The following is a 12,835-nucleotide window of genomic DNA, read 5'->3' on the forward strand; positions in this document are numbered from 1 at the left end:
ATCATATAGTTGGACAAAATAACCCCCAACTATTATTTTAATTTCCTCTTCCATTATTGGTAAATTCACCCTTCTCATTTTTGATACTGGTAATTTGCTTTTCTTCTTTCTTTTTTAAAAAATCAAATTAATAAAAGATTTCTCTATTTTAAGATCTTTTTCATCAACCCAGCTCTTAGTTTTATTTTTTAGTTCAATAGTTTTCTTAATTTATATTTTATTTACAAAACTGTCAAAGTTTCTAATTTGGTATTTAGTTGGGGATTTTTATTTTGTTCTTTTCCTATGATTTTTAATTATGTGCCCAGTCCATTGATCTCTTCTTTTTCTATTTTATTCATGTAAGCATTTAGAGATATAAACTTTCCCCTAAGAATTGCTTTGGTTTCATCCCATCCATTTTGGTATGCTATTTCATTGTTGTCATTTGTTTGGATGAAGTTATTGTTTCTATGATTTATTGTTTGACCCCCTCTTTCTTTAGGACTAGATTATTTAGTTCTCAATTAATTTTTATTCTATCTTTCTATGACCCTTTATTACATGTAATTTTTATTCCATCATGATCTGAAAAGGATGCATTTCATATTTCTGCCTTTTTGTATGGGATTGTGAGGTTTTTATGCCCTAGTACATGTTCAATTTTTGCATAGGTGCCATTTACCACTGAGAAAAAGGTGTACTCCTTTCTATCCCCATTCAATTTTCTTCAGAGTTCAACGATATCTAATGCTTCTAAAATTCTACTCATCTCTTTATCATTTTTATTTTTTATTTTTGTGTTTAGGTTTGTCTAGTTTTGAGACAAGGAAGTTGAAATCCTCCACTAGTATAGTTTTTCTGTTTATTTCTTCCTGTAACTCACTTAACTTTTCCTCTAAAAATTTGGATGCTATGCCACTTGGTGCATATATGCTTAATATTGATGTTATTTCCTTGTCTATGGTACCCTTTAGCAGGATGTAGTTTCCTTTCTTATCTCTTTTAATTAGATCTAGTTTTGCTTTCTCTTTGTCTGAGATCAGGATTCCTCCCCCTGCGTTTTTTTTTTTTTACTTCAGCTGAAGCATAAAATATTCTGCTCCAGCTTTTTACCTTTACTCTAGTTGTATCTCTCTGCTTCAGATATGTTTCTTGTAAACAACATATTGTAGAATTATGTTTTTTAATGTGCTCTGCTTTTCCATTTTATGGGAGAGTTCACCCCACTCACATTTACACTTATGATTATTATGTCTTTCTTTCCATCCTATTTTTTCCTCCTGATTGTGCTTTTCTCTCTCCTTTCTCCCTTTCCCACCTTAACAATATTTTGCTTGTGACCATTGCCTCCCTCAGTCTGTCGTCCTTTATATCAGTCCCCTCCCTTTTCTTTCCACTTTTCCCTACTACTTCTTTACTCACTTCTGCCCTCCTTTCTATCCATCCCCTCCTTTTTCTTTCTCCTTTCTCCTCCTACTTCCTCTAGGGTGAGCTAGATTTCTATACTCTATTGAGTGTGTATGTTATTTCCTCTTTGAGCTAAATCTGATGAAAATAAGGTTCAAACAATGCTCAGCTCCTTCCTTTCTTTCACTCTACTGTAATAAGTCTTTACACCTTTTCTGTGATGCAGTTTACCCTTTTCTGCCTCCTCCTTTCTTCTTCTTTCAGTATAATCCTTTTTTTCACTCCTTAATTAATTATTGTTTTTATCATCATATCAAAGTCAATGTATACCCATACTCTCTATGTATATCCTTTCTAAATGCCATAATGAAGCAACATTTCCCAAGAGTTACAAGTATCATCTTCTCATGTAGGGTAGTCAGCAGTTTAACCTTATTTAATAAGATCTTTTTTTCCCCCTCTTTCCTGTTTACCTTTTCATACTTCTCTTGAGTCTTGTATTTGAAGATTGAATTCTCTGTTTTTTTTTTTCAATCAGAAATGATTGAAAGTGCCCTATTTCATTGAATGTCCATCTTTTCCCTTGAAAGATTATACTCAGTTTCTCTGGAGAGTTGATTCTTGGTTGTAATCCAAGTTTCTTTGCCTTCCAGAATATTATAATTCAGGCCCTCTGATCTTTTAATGTAAGAGCTGCCAAGCCCTGAATAATCCTGACTGTGGTTCCATAACATTTAAATTGTTTTTTTTCTGGTTGCTTACAGTATTTTCTCTTTGACCTGATAATTCTAGAATTTGGCTACAATATTCCTTGGAGTTTTTATTTTAGGATTTCTTTCAGGAGGTGATGGGAAGATTCTTTAAATGACTATTTCCCCTCTGGTTCTAGGACTTCAGGGCAGTTTTCCTTGATAATTTCTGGAAAGATGCTGCAGGCTCTTTTTTTGATCATGGTTTTCAGGTAGTCCAATAATTATTAAATTATATCTCCTGATTCTATTTTCCAGGTCAATTATTTTTTCAACGAAGTATTTTACACTTTCTTCTGTTTTTTCATTCTTTTGATTTTGTTTGGCTGATTCTTGATGTCTTATAAAATCATTAGTTTCCAATTGCCCAATTCCAATTTTTAAGAAATTATTTTCTTCAGTTAGTTTTTGTACCTTCTTTTCTATTAGGCAAGTCTACTTTTTAAGAAGTTGTTTTCTTCAGTCAATTTTAGTCCTTCCTTTTCCAAGATATAGACTCTCTCATTTCATATACCAGTTTTTCTTCTAGTTTTCTTATTTGACTTTTCAAATCCTTTTTGAGCTTGAGACCAATTCACATTCCCCTTTGGGGTTTCAGATGTAAGTATATTGACAGTGGTATCCTCTTCTGAGTTTGTATTCTGATCTTTTCTGTAACCTTAAAAGCTCCCAATGGCCAAAGTGCGTTTTTGCTTCTTCCTCCTCTTGTTCCTATTTCCTGGCTTTTAAAGTTGCACTCTCCTGCTGGAGCACAGAGGGCACTATCCCCAGCTTCTTGTGCTAGGGACCAGGAGCCTGATCATAACTTTGTGCCCTTGGGCCTCAGGTGCTGGCCACTGGAAACTGTAGGGGTCTGGTACTTTACCTGATGCTGAGCTGGGGTTCTAATGATGTTATCTGGCAAGTACTAAGACCAGGTGGGGTTTTTATGCATTTCTCCAGGCTACAGTGAAGCAAGAGTGATCTGCTTCTGGAAGACATCTGCCTATACATGTGGTGGTTCTCTGAGTTGAAGCCTGCTAGTTTCCCTGGCTGTGGTAAGGGACCTGAGGGGTGCTGGTTTTGGCATTTACCTCTTCCACTGATCTGGGACTCAGTATCTCCTACTGGTTTGCTGAGGTGGAGTCTGCCTCTGGCTCATGACGCCTCCTCTCTTGAATTGTGCTTCTCTTTTACCCAAGTGATAGGGACCTCTTTTTCCAATCCTCTAAGTCTCCTGGACCAAAAGATTGCTTCACCCCATTTTTCTCCTGGCTCTGCTGTTCCAGGATTTGTTCTGGGGAAGTATTTTATAGGTGTTCAAGGATGAGAATGGGAGCAGCGTATTCTGCCCTCTTGCCTCCCAGAATTCTCTTCTAACTTTGATGTATTTGTACACCAAATTTTGCATGCATTTGACTCTCCTTTGTTCATTTTGTATGAAAGTAAGATGAGAGATAAAGATAAGATAAATCTTCTTTCAGGGTTTATCTTTTAATCTTCCTTTTTTTTAAGGTAAAGGTAACCCTACATCCTCCATTTCAGTTAAAAGAAATCTGGTTCTTAATGATTCTAATTCACTCTTCTACATTTATACATTCTTTTGTTTACTCCAAATACAGAAATAACAAATTATATCTTCTCTTCCTTCCCAAGCAGGAATTCTTTCTTCATCGGTATATATATACATATATATATATATATATATATATATATATATATTCTTTCTTTTCATTCCTCTCCCTAAATTCTCAAAACAGAACCCCCACCCAGGATTAGGCTCTCTTAGAACTTTGAAGTTCAGAGCCCTGGATCCTCAGGGACCAATTAAAGAGTCTTATATCTTTAAACTTATTGAGTTCCATCTTACGAAGATTTCTGGTTGATCTGAACTTCCCACTGCCCACTACCCACTGCTGATTCCTGTGGTCTCCTGGGTTCCAACCCTAGGGATTTCTCAGAGCAGATCTTTGCTCTTCTTGTTTGAGAACACAGACTCTTGCAGGCTAAATGTGCCCCCTATCTGATCTTACTTTGCTAGAGTGGCCCCAGCCTATGGGCTACTAGCTAACTTTTTGTTCAGTTTCTGGATTGATAGAAGTCATGTTTTGATGGAATTGGTATATGAGAACTGGGCAATCTGAATCCTGTTCAGTACTTAAAGAGAGAACACATTTAGCAACTTAACTTACTAAGCTCCTGCTGCCACCTCATAGTTATGTGGCTAGCACTTCCAGAATCCCAGAAGACACTTGGTACTCATTGTCCTCTGCATTACCCTTCCCAGCTTCAGTGAGGTCACTCTAATCCAGTCCTGCCAACTACAGAAAATGTCCAACACTAGATCCATTCTGATGCTTCAGGTGCAAAAATGAAATAAAATGAGATACTGACAGTCCTTCTAACACTGAATGAAAACAGGTTTACTTAGCCATTGTAGGGAAAAGACATTCAACAAGGGCACAATGTTGATATCACTGGGTAGAGTTTCCTTTCCTATTTTGGTCATACTAATCCACTGGTCAGAATCATGAGGGAGGAGCTGCTGAGTCCTCATGCACTAGAGTTTTGTATTTAGGTGATCAGGAAGATAGGTCAGTTCCATAAGTCCTAAGACAATTAAATCTTAAGGATAGTTTCAATACCCTTTAAAGAAAGTTAGCCTATCCTCAACAAGGTAGGTTATTGGTCTTAAAATGAAGGAGGGAGGTAGGAAGTGAGTGGATGGGATGAATATTACCCCACACAGACACACCCCTCCTCCTTTCAGTTGTAGGGGAAAATGGGAAAAAAATGATAGGTAGTAAACAGGAAGAGCAATGGTGTCTCCTAGCTTGAGCTCCCAGAGTGGGGTAGGGAGAGTGTCAAAAGAGGTGTGGACTGAAATTAATGCCCCGCAAACATGTTTCCCATTCTGTTCCTTTGGATCAGGTCTGCCTGCTCTCCCCTGGTTAGCACCTCAGGTCCAGTTTAGGTCTCCTGATTACTGATTACTCCTGATTAGGTCTCAGTTTGCATGTCCCAGTCAATATGGGTGTCCTAGTCAATATGAATTTCTATAGTGGTGTTCTCTTGTCCCATCTTCTGTCTGTGTGGCTGCCTATGTTTCTCTATGGAACAAAGTTTCTTTAAAAATCAGTAGGAGTTAGGACCTACAAGTTCCAGGATGACCTGCCCCTGCTAATTTTAATCTTCCCACATCTTTTTAAAAATTAAATTTGAAATTTTCAATGAGCAAAAATCTATTTTCTCTCTCTTATATTCTACCCCACTATAAAAAGAAAAATAAAACCCTGTAATAAATATGTATAGTCAAGCAAAACAAGTTCCTTATTTGGCTATGTCTAAAAACATGCCTCAGTCTGCTTCCTAAGTCCATCACCCCTCTTTCAGAAAGTGGGTAACATGCTTCATCTTCAAATCCCTGGAATCATGGGTAGTCATTGTGTTCATGACAGTTCTTACTTCTTTCCTCCCAAATCTCACTGGCACATCTAGAAGATGAAGAATTGACAGTATAAGAGTAGGGAAAATGTCAGATTGCCAATGTTCTAGACCCAGCTAACATTGAACAAGTGTCCCTGGAAATATAAGTGCAGGTCAATTTTTGTGGAATGAATCTAGCAGGAACGTTGAAAAGTAAAAATAAATAAATTTAGAAAAAAAAGAATGAATGTAGTAGGACTACTGCCCCTTTTCCCATTTCACTTCTACTCTCCAATATTTCACTTACCAGACTGCTGTTCGGATTTCTCTACCATGTCCCAGAAACTTCTTCATCCTACAGATCACTCCAAATCACACCTTGGAAATACCCTTTGTCACTGTGCCCCCTTCTGATAGGAGGGCTCCACTAGAACCCCATTTTAAAATACCCGGGCCAACCATGTCCTCATTTCTCACTAGTCAGCACTTGGGACTTCTCTACCATGGCCCAAGCTGGATGTGTTCATCTCTCTTCCCTTCTTATTTAGCTTCTTTTTATGTCTTGCTTGTCCTTTCTCCTGGGTAGGTGGGGATGGGGGTGTTGTATTTGTAGCCTCAGTTCTTAGCACAGTCACAATGCTTATTATTTGCCACTTGACTAAGGGATTAGCAAATGCTTGTTAAGATTATAATGGGGAAAGTGCTTGATTCTGTGCTCCCCCTCCCCTTCTATCAAAGCATGTTGGCTAGTTTGGAAGAATCTCACTCAGCTGCCTGAGGGATTTGAGAAACAATTGGAAAGGAACTGGAGTGCTTTGTTATGCTTTGGGATTGGTGAAGAATAGTTTTTGGGATGGAGACACTGGCATGGGTGCTGAAGGAAAAAGACCTCTGGCCTTGAAATCACAATGCATTAATCAGCTAGGAATGGTTTAGACCTGCTTGATGATAAGCTGGGAGTTATAGGGTATTCCCACCTGGGCAAATGTTTTTGAATGTAGAGGTCAGCTGGAATCATGATTCAAGAGAGAATGTACAAAGGGGTTGTCCTTTGTCTGGTCTGCCCTAGAAATGTGATGAAGGGAGAAGTTCTCTTGCTTGGACAGGCAAACTGTAGCATCCTCTCAGCAGTACCAGGTTAGGGCCCATTACAGAGAAAGATTTCTTTCTGTCCAAAGGCTAGCATTTCTTGTGGAGGTAACTAATGGAAGGCCACCATTTTCAGGGAGTTTTCCAGAAACCTAGGACTTTAAACAGACTGGTGAGGAGAGGTTGTAGGCTGTGGGGTAGGGGAGAAAAGGCAACTGCTGCCATCTGCTGGTTGGCAGCTACATGGAGCTACCAGAGAAACCAAATCATTGTCCCAGGAACTAAATCTGAGAGTCCCAGACTCCCTATGCATCACTTTCTGGTCTTAGTCTGCAGGCTTCAACTTCCCTCTACCCCTTTGAACTCCTTTTCCCATTGGCAACATCCATCTGGAAATTCTATTTTGGAAAAAAGGAAAGGCCAGTCATGCCTCCCTCCCCAGACTTCATCACCAGGTTCCTGCATGGGTACTTACACTGCTTCCCCCACATTCTTGCTTTTCATTTCCATCTTCTGCCTTTCAGAAGGCTTGGACTACTTCACAACTCTTCTAAAATGTGTGTACACGTCTTGTCCTTTTACAGCTCCTTGAATAATTGTTGTTTTCCTTTCTGTCATCTTTGCCAAACTAATGGATAAGAAGTTGGACCTCAGAGTGGCATTAATTTGTATGATTCCTATTTTGAATATGAATAGTATAATTGGGAGCATTTCCTCATATGGCTGCTGCATTTTTTTCTTTTGAGAACAGTTTATAACATTAGAGGCAGCTAGGTGTTGTGGTGGATAGCTTTATGACTTCATCATGCTAAGAGGTGGGCTAGTTTTGGGGTCATAATATTAATACATCTAACCCACAGAAGCAAAAGCTTTTTGAGGTCTTCAACAATTTTTTAAATTTATTTTTTATTTAACTTTTAACATTCATTTTCACAAAATTTTGGGTTCCAAATTTTCTCCCCTTTTGTCCCCTCCCCTCCCCCAAAACACCGAACATTCTAATTGCCCCTATCACCAATCTGCCCTCTCTTCTATCATCCCTCTCTGCCCTTGTCTCCATCTTCTCTTTTGTCCTGTAGGGCCAAATAACTTTCTATACACCTTTACCTGTATTTCTTGTTTCCTAGTAGCAAGAACAGTACTTGACAGTTGTTCCTAAAACTTTGAGTTCCAACTTGTCTTCATCCTTCCCTCCCCACCCATTCCCTTTGGAAGGCAAGCAATTCAATATAGGCCAAATCTGTGTAGTTTTGCAAATGACTTCCATAATAGTCATGTTGTATAAGACTAACTATATTTCCCTCCGTCCTATCCGGCCCCCCATTACTTCTGTTCTCTCTTTTGATCCTGTCCCTCCCCATGAGTGTTGACCTCAAATTGCTCCCTCCTCCCCATGCCCTCCCTTCCATCATCCCCCCCACCTTGCTTATCCCCTTATCCCCCACTTTCCTGTATTGTAAGACAGGTTTTCATACCAAAATGAGTGTGCATTTTTTTCCTTCCTTTAGTGGAATGTGATGAGAGTAAACTTCATGTTTTTCTCTCACCTCCCTTCTTTTTCCCTCCACTAAAATGTCTTTTTCTTGCCTCTTTTATGAGAGATAATTTGCCCCATTCCATTTCTCCCTTTCTCCTCCCAATATATTTCTCTCTCACTGCTTGATTTCATTTTTTTAAGACATGAGCCCATCCTCTTCAATTCACTCTGTGCACTCTGTCTCTATGTGTGTGTGTGTGTGCGTGTGTGTGTGTGTAATCCCACCCAGTACCCAGATACTGAAAAGTTTCAAGAGTTACAAATATTCTCTTTCCATGTAGGAATGTAAACAGTTCAACTTCAGTAAGTCCCTTATGACTTCTCTTTGCTGTTTACCTTTTCATGCTTCTCTTCATTCTTGTGTTTGAAAGTCAAATTTTCTTTTCAGCTCTGGTCTTTTCATCAAGAATGCTTGAAAGTCCTCTATTTCATTGAAAGACCAATTTTTCCCCTGAAGTATTATACTCAGTTTTGCTGGGTAGGTGATTCTTGGTTTTAGTCCTAGTTCCTTTGACTTCTGGAATATCATATTCCATGCCCTTTGACCCCTTAATGTAGAAGCTGCTAGATCTTGTGTTATCCTGATTGCATTTCCACAATACTTGAATTGTTTCTTTCTAGCTGCTTGCAATATTTTCTCCTTGACCTGGGAACTCTGGAATTTGGCCACAATGTTCCTAGGAGTTTCTCTTTTTGGATCTCTTTCAGGCGGTGATCTGTGGATTCCTTGAATACTTATTTTGCCCTCTGGTTCTAGAATCTCAGGGCAGTTTTCCTTGATAATTTCATGAAAGATGATGTCTAGGCTCTTTTTTTGATAATGGCTTCCAGGTAGGCCCATAATTTTTAAATTGTCTCTCCTGGATCTATTTTCCAGGTCAGTTGTATTTCCAATGAGATATTTCACATTCTCTTCCAGTTTTTCATTCTTTTGGTTTTCTTTTGTGATTTCTTGGTTTCTCATAAAGTCATTGGCCTCCATCTGTTCCATTCTAATTTTGAAAGAACTATTTTCTTTTTTTTTTTTATTAAACTTTTAACATTTATTTTCACACAATTTTGGGTTACAAATTTTCTCCCCTTTTTTCCCCTCCCCCCCCAGACCCAAGCTTTCTAATTGCCCCTGTGACCTATCTGCTCTCTCCTCTATCCTCCCTCCCTGCCCTTGTCTCCATCTTCTCTTTTGTCCTGTAGGGCCGGATAGCTTTCTTGACCCCTTAACCTGTATTTCTTGTTACCCAGTGGTAAGAACATTACATTTGGTCCTAACACTTTGAGTTCTGACTTCTTTAGCTCCCTCCCTCTCTACCCCTTCCCCTTGGAAGACAGGCAGTTCAATATAGGCCATATCTGTTTAGTTTTGCAAATGATTTCCATACTAGTTGTGTTGTATAGGCCTAACTATATTTCCCTCCGTCCTGTCCTGTCCCCCATTACGTCTATTTTGAAAGAACTATTTTCTTGAGTGAGCTTTTGTACCTCCTTTTCCATTTGGCTAATTCTGCTTTTTAAAGCATTCTTCTCCTCATTGGCTTTTTGAACCTCTTTTGCCAGTTGAGTTAGCCTATTTTTCAAGGTGTTATTTTCTTGAGCATTTTTTTGGGTCTCCTTTAGCAGGGTGTTGACCTGCTTTTCATGCTTTTCTTTCATCTCTCTAATTTCTCTTCCCAGTTTTTCCTCCACCTCTCTAACTTGATTTTCAAAATCCTTTTTTGAGCTCTTCCATGGCCTGAGCCCACTGGGTGGGCTGGGATAAAGAAGCCTTGACTTCTGTGTCTTTCCCTGATGGTAAGAATTGTTCTTCCTCATCAGAAAGGAAGGGAGGAAATACCTGTTCACCAAGAAAGTAATCTTCTACAGTCTTATTTTTTTTTGCCTTTTCTGGGCATTTTCCCAACCAGTGACTTGACTTCTGAGTATTCTCTTCACACCCACTTTGCCTCCAGATCTGCCCAGCCAGCTCTTGGGGTCTGAGATTCAAATGCTGCTTCGAGCCTCAGGTCTTTTGGTGGGGGCAGGGCTGCTATTCAGTGTGAGATTAAGTTCAGGTGCTCAGGTCAGGGCAGGGCCACCTCATGGGCTCAGTTCCCTCAGGGGGTTTATGTGGAGACATTCAACAATGCATCTGAGCTCTTGCTTGCTTGGGGAGCCCTGGTCCACTGCCGCCCCCCACTGCTGCCTCCCAAGGGGCCCTGAGTTATGGGGGGACCCCACTCCCATCTTGGCAAGTCGAGAAGACCCTCTCACCAACATTTGGGGCCCGTGGGTGGAGGGCCCTGCGTGGCCACTGGAGATTCTGTCCCTGAAGCCTGCTCAGATCCGTTCCTCTTGGTGCCACGGTGGCCAAGGCAGGACTGGGCTCAGCTCCGAGTCCGGGGCATGACAGACCTTTTGCGGGAGGTTTTCAGGGCTCTCTGGAACAGAAATCTTGTCTGCTCTGTTGTTCTGTGGCTTCTGCTGCTCCAGAATTTGTTGGGAGTTGTTTTTTACAGATATTTTATGGGCTGTGGGTTTGGAGCTAGCATATGTGTGTCTTCCTTCTCTGCCATCTTGGCTGCACCCCTTCAATAATTTTTAAGAGCGTAAAGGAACGTGAGACCAAAACATTTGAGAACTGCTCTACTAGACCACACTTCTTTTTGCATTCCTACTAACCTAGATTCTATACATCATTTCAACTTTTTCAACAGATTTGAAAATACTTCTACTTGGTGATTATAAGTGACATGTTCTGGATGGTTAAGAATATAGTAAAATAATTTGGAGGGGGTAGAGATAGGGTACAACTTATATGGTCAATAGGATAGACAGGGATTATGAAAGGACATAAAAGGAAATTGATTCCTTAGTATTGGATACTGAAATTCAAGGGGATGACAGCTGATAATTCCTTTCAATAAATGCTTATTAATGTACTGTTTATATGCCAAACAAGAGAAGAAATGAATTAGCCCCTCATCTTAAATCTTAAAGAGATCACACCCTACTCAAAAAACATAGCATAGATGCAAGGTAAGGTGAGAATGGAGAAAATATTAGGACAGGGGAGACAGTTGATCTGGAGACACCTGATCATCAATTTCCCACAATCCTAATGAAATCACAGGAACTCAAGGGTCAGTTAATAGACAATAAGGTAGAAAAGTATTAAAGAAATGGCAGATAAATGACTATTTTTCCCCATGTCATCAGATGTGAAGAAATTCTGTAGTCAAGCTTACTGGCATTTTTGGCCATTGACTGAAAGAAGGATCCTCATAACCTTGTTGGCCCATGAAAAAGCAAGATATTCTCCAGGCAAAAGTCAATGCAGGAGATGTCTCTGAGGATTAGAATTTCTGGAGAAGCTGTGGAATAACCATTCAAATGGAAGAACCACTCAACTCGTGAGAGAAAGTGACTCCTTATTCTTTTAAGAAGAGAGGGGACATATTTTTTCTCTCTTCTCCTTTCCTCATTGATCATGGTCTCTGGCAGTGTAGCTACTTGCCCAGTAGGGGACTTCTCACAATCTGGGAGAGGGCTGTGAGAGGAAATAAGATGTGTCTAGCAGAAAAATGGTGTTCATTATAAAGACATCAAGAGAAAGAAAGAACATCAGGCCCTGGAGCAATAGAGGTATGAGTTTCCTTGACTTTCCGTGTTCTCTAATTATGTGCTCAGTCTTTCCAGTGATATGAGGTTTTGTGGGAGATCGTACTTCTGATTTACGGGAGGAATATTTGATGGCTATGATTCTTACAATATCAATTTTAGCAAATGCCTTTGCTTTGAGTTAATTGTATCAAATGACTGACAAAAGTAAAAGCACTGGTGGGGACTCATTAGGTATTGTTTAAGAATGTGGACCTACAGAGTATCTTAAACCTAAGCTTTGTTCCCTTTAGTTGCCCTCAAGCAATCCTTCAAAGGTGATTTTCTGAATATCCCAGTGAGGCAGCTAAAACTTTGTTTCTAAAGAATGCAGCCATTCAGGAGGCAAATCAGTATAGAGCATAGGAGGGAACTGTTATCATAGTAAGAGAAAGCTTCATAATCTTAGTAGGTAGACCTGGCCTGGCAAGGAGAGTAAAAAAAAAAACAACCAAAGCCCACCCCTGGGGAAAGTCCCCAGGGAAGAACAGAAAGGAGAGGAGCCAGGAAAAGAAGCTGGGGACAGCAGCTGGACAGCTCTGAGGAGATCCAGGAGACAAGTGTCATTGGGAGATGTGTAGATCCAGGGAGAACACAGTGTGGAGGGGGTGGTGTTAGAAAAGATATTTTAAAAATGTTCACAATTTTTCTTAGTGAAGAGTAGACAAGAAAACTAAAACATAGCCATCTTTTCCATTTTCTCAGGATGGATGTAGAAGGCAGTAAGAAGCTTCCAGCTCTCGGATCAGGTGAGTACAAGCCTCAGTGAGGAAGGTGATTCCATTAAGAATTTTTAATTAAGCACCAACCAGGTAGAAAGAACTGTGGCAAGTGCTGGGGGATAGACTGTTCTGATTAGACCTTAGCTATGGAGCAGATTCAAAAGAAATGCCTAAAAGAGCCGTGCTATCCAATGTTTTGATGATGAGGAAATGCCTTGAAATCCTCCAAGTGGTGTTATCACTGATGGGTAAATACTACTCATTAGTACAGGCAGCAGAGAAGAGCTGTCATTTTAACCCCAGAAATTTTG

Source organism: Notamacropus eugenii, chromosome 5, assembly GCF_028372415.1.
Source record: "Notamacropus eugenii isolate mMacEug1 chromosome 5, mMacEug1.pri_v2, whole genome shotgun sequence".
Lineage (NCBI taxonomy): Eukaryota > Metazoa > Chordata > Mammalia > Diprotodontia > Macropodidae > Notamacropus > Notamacropus eugenii.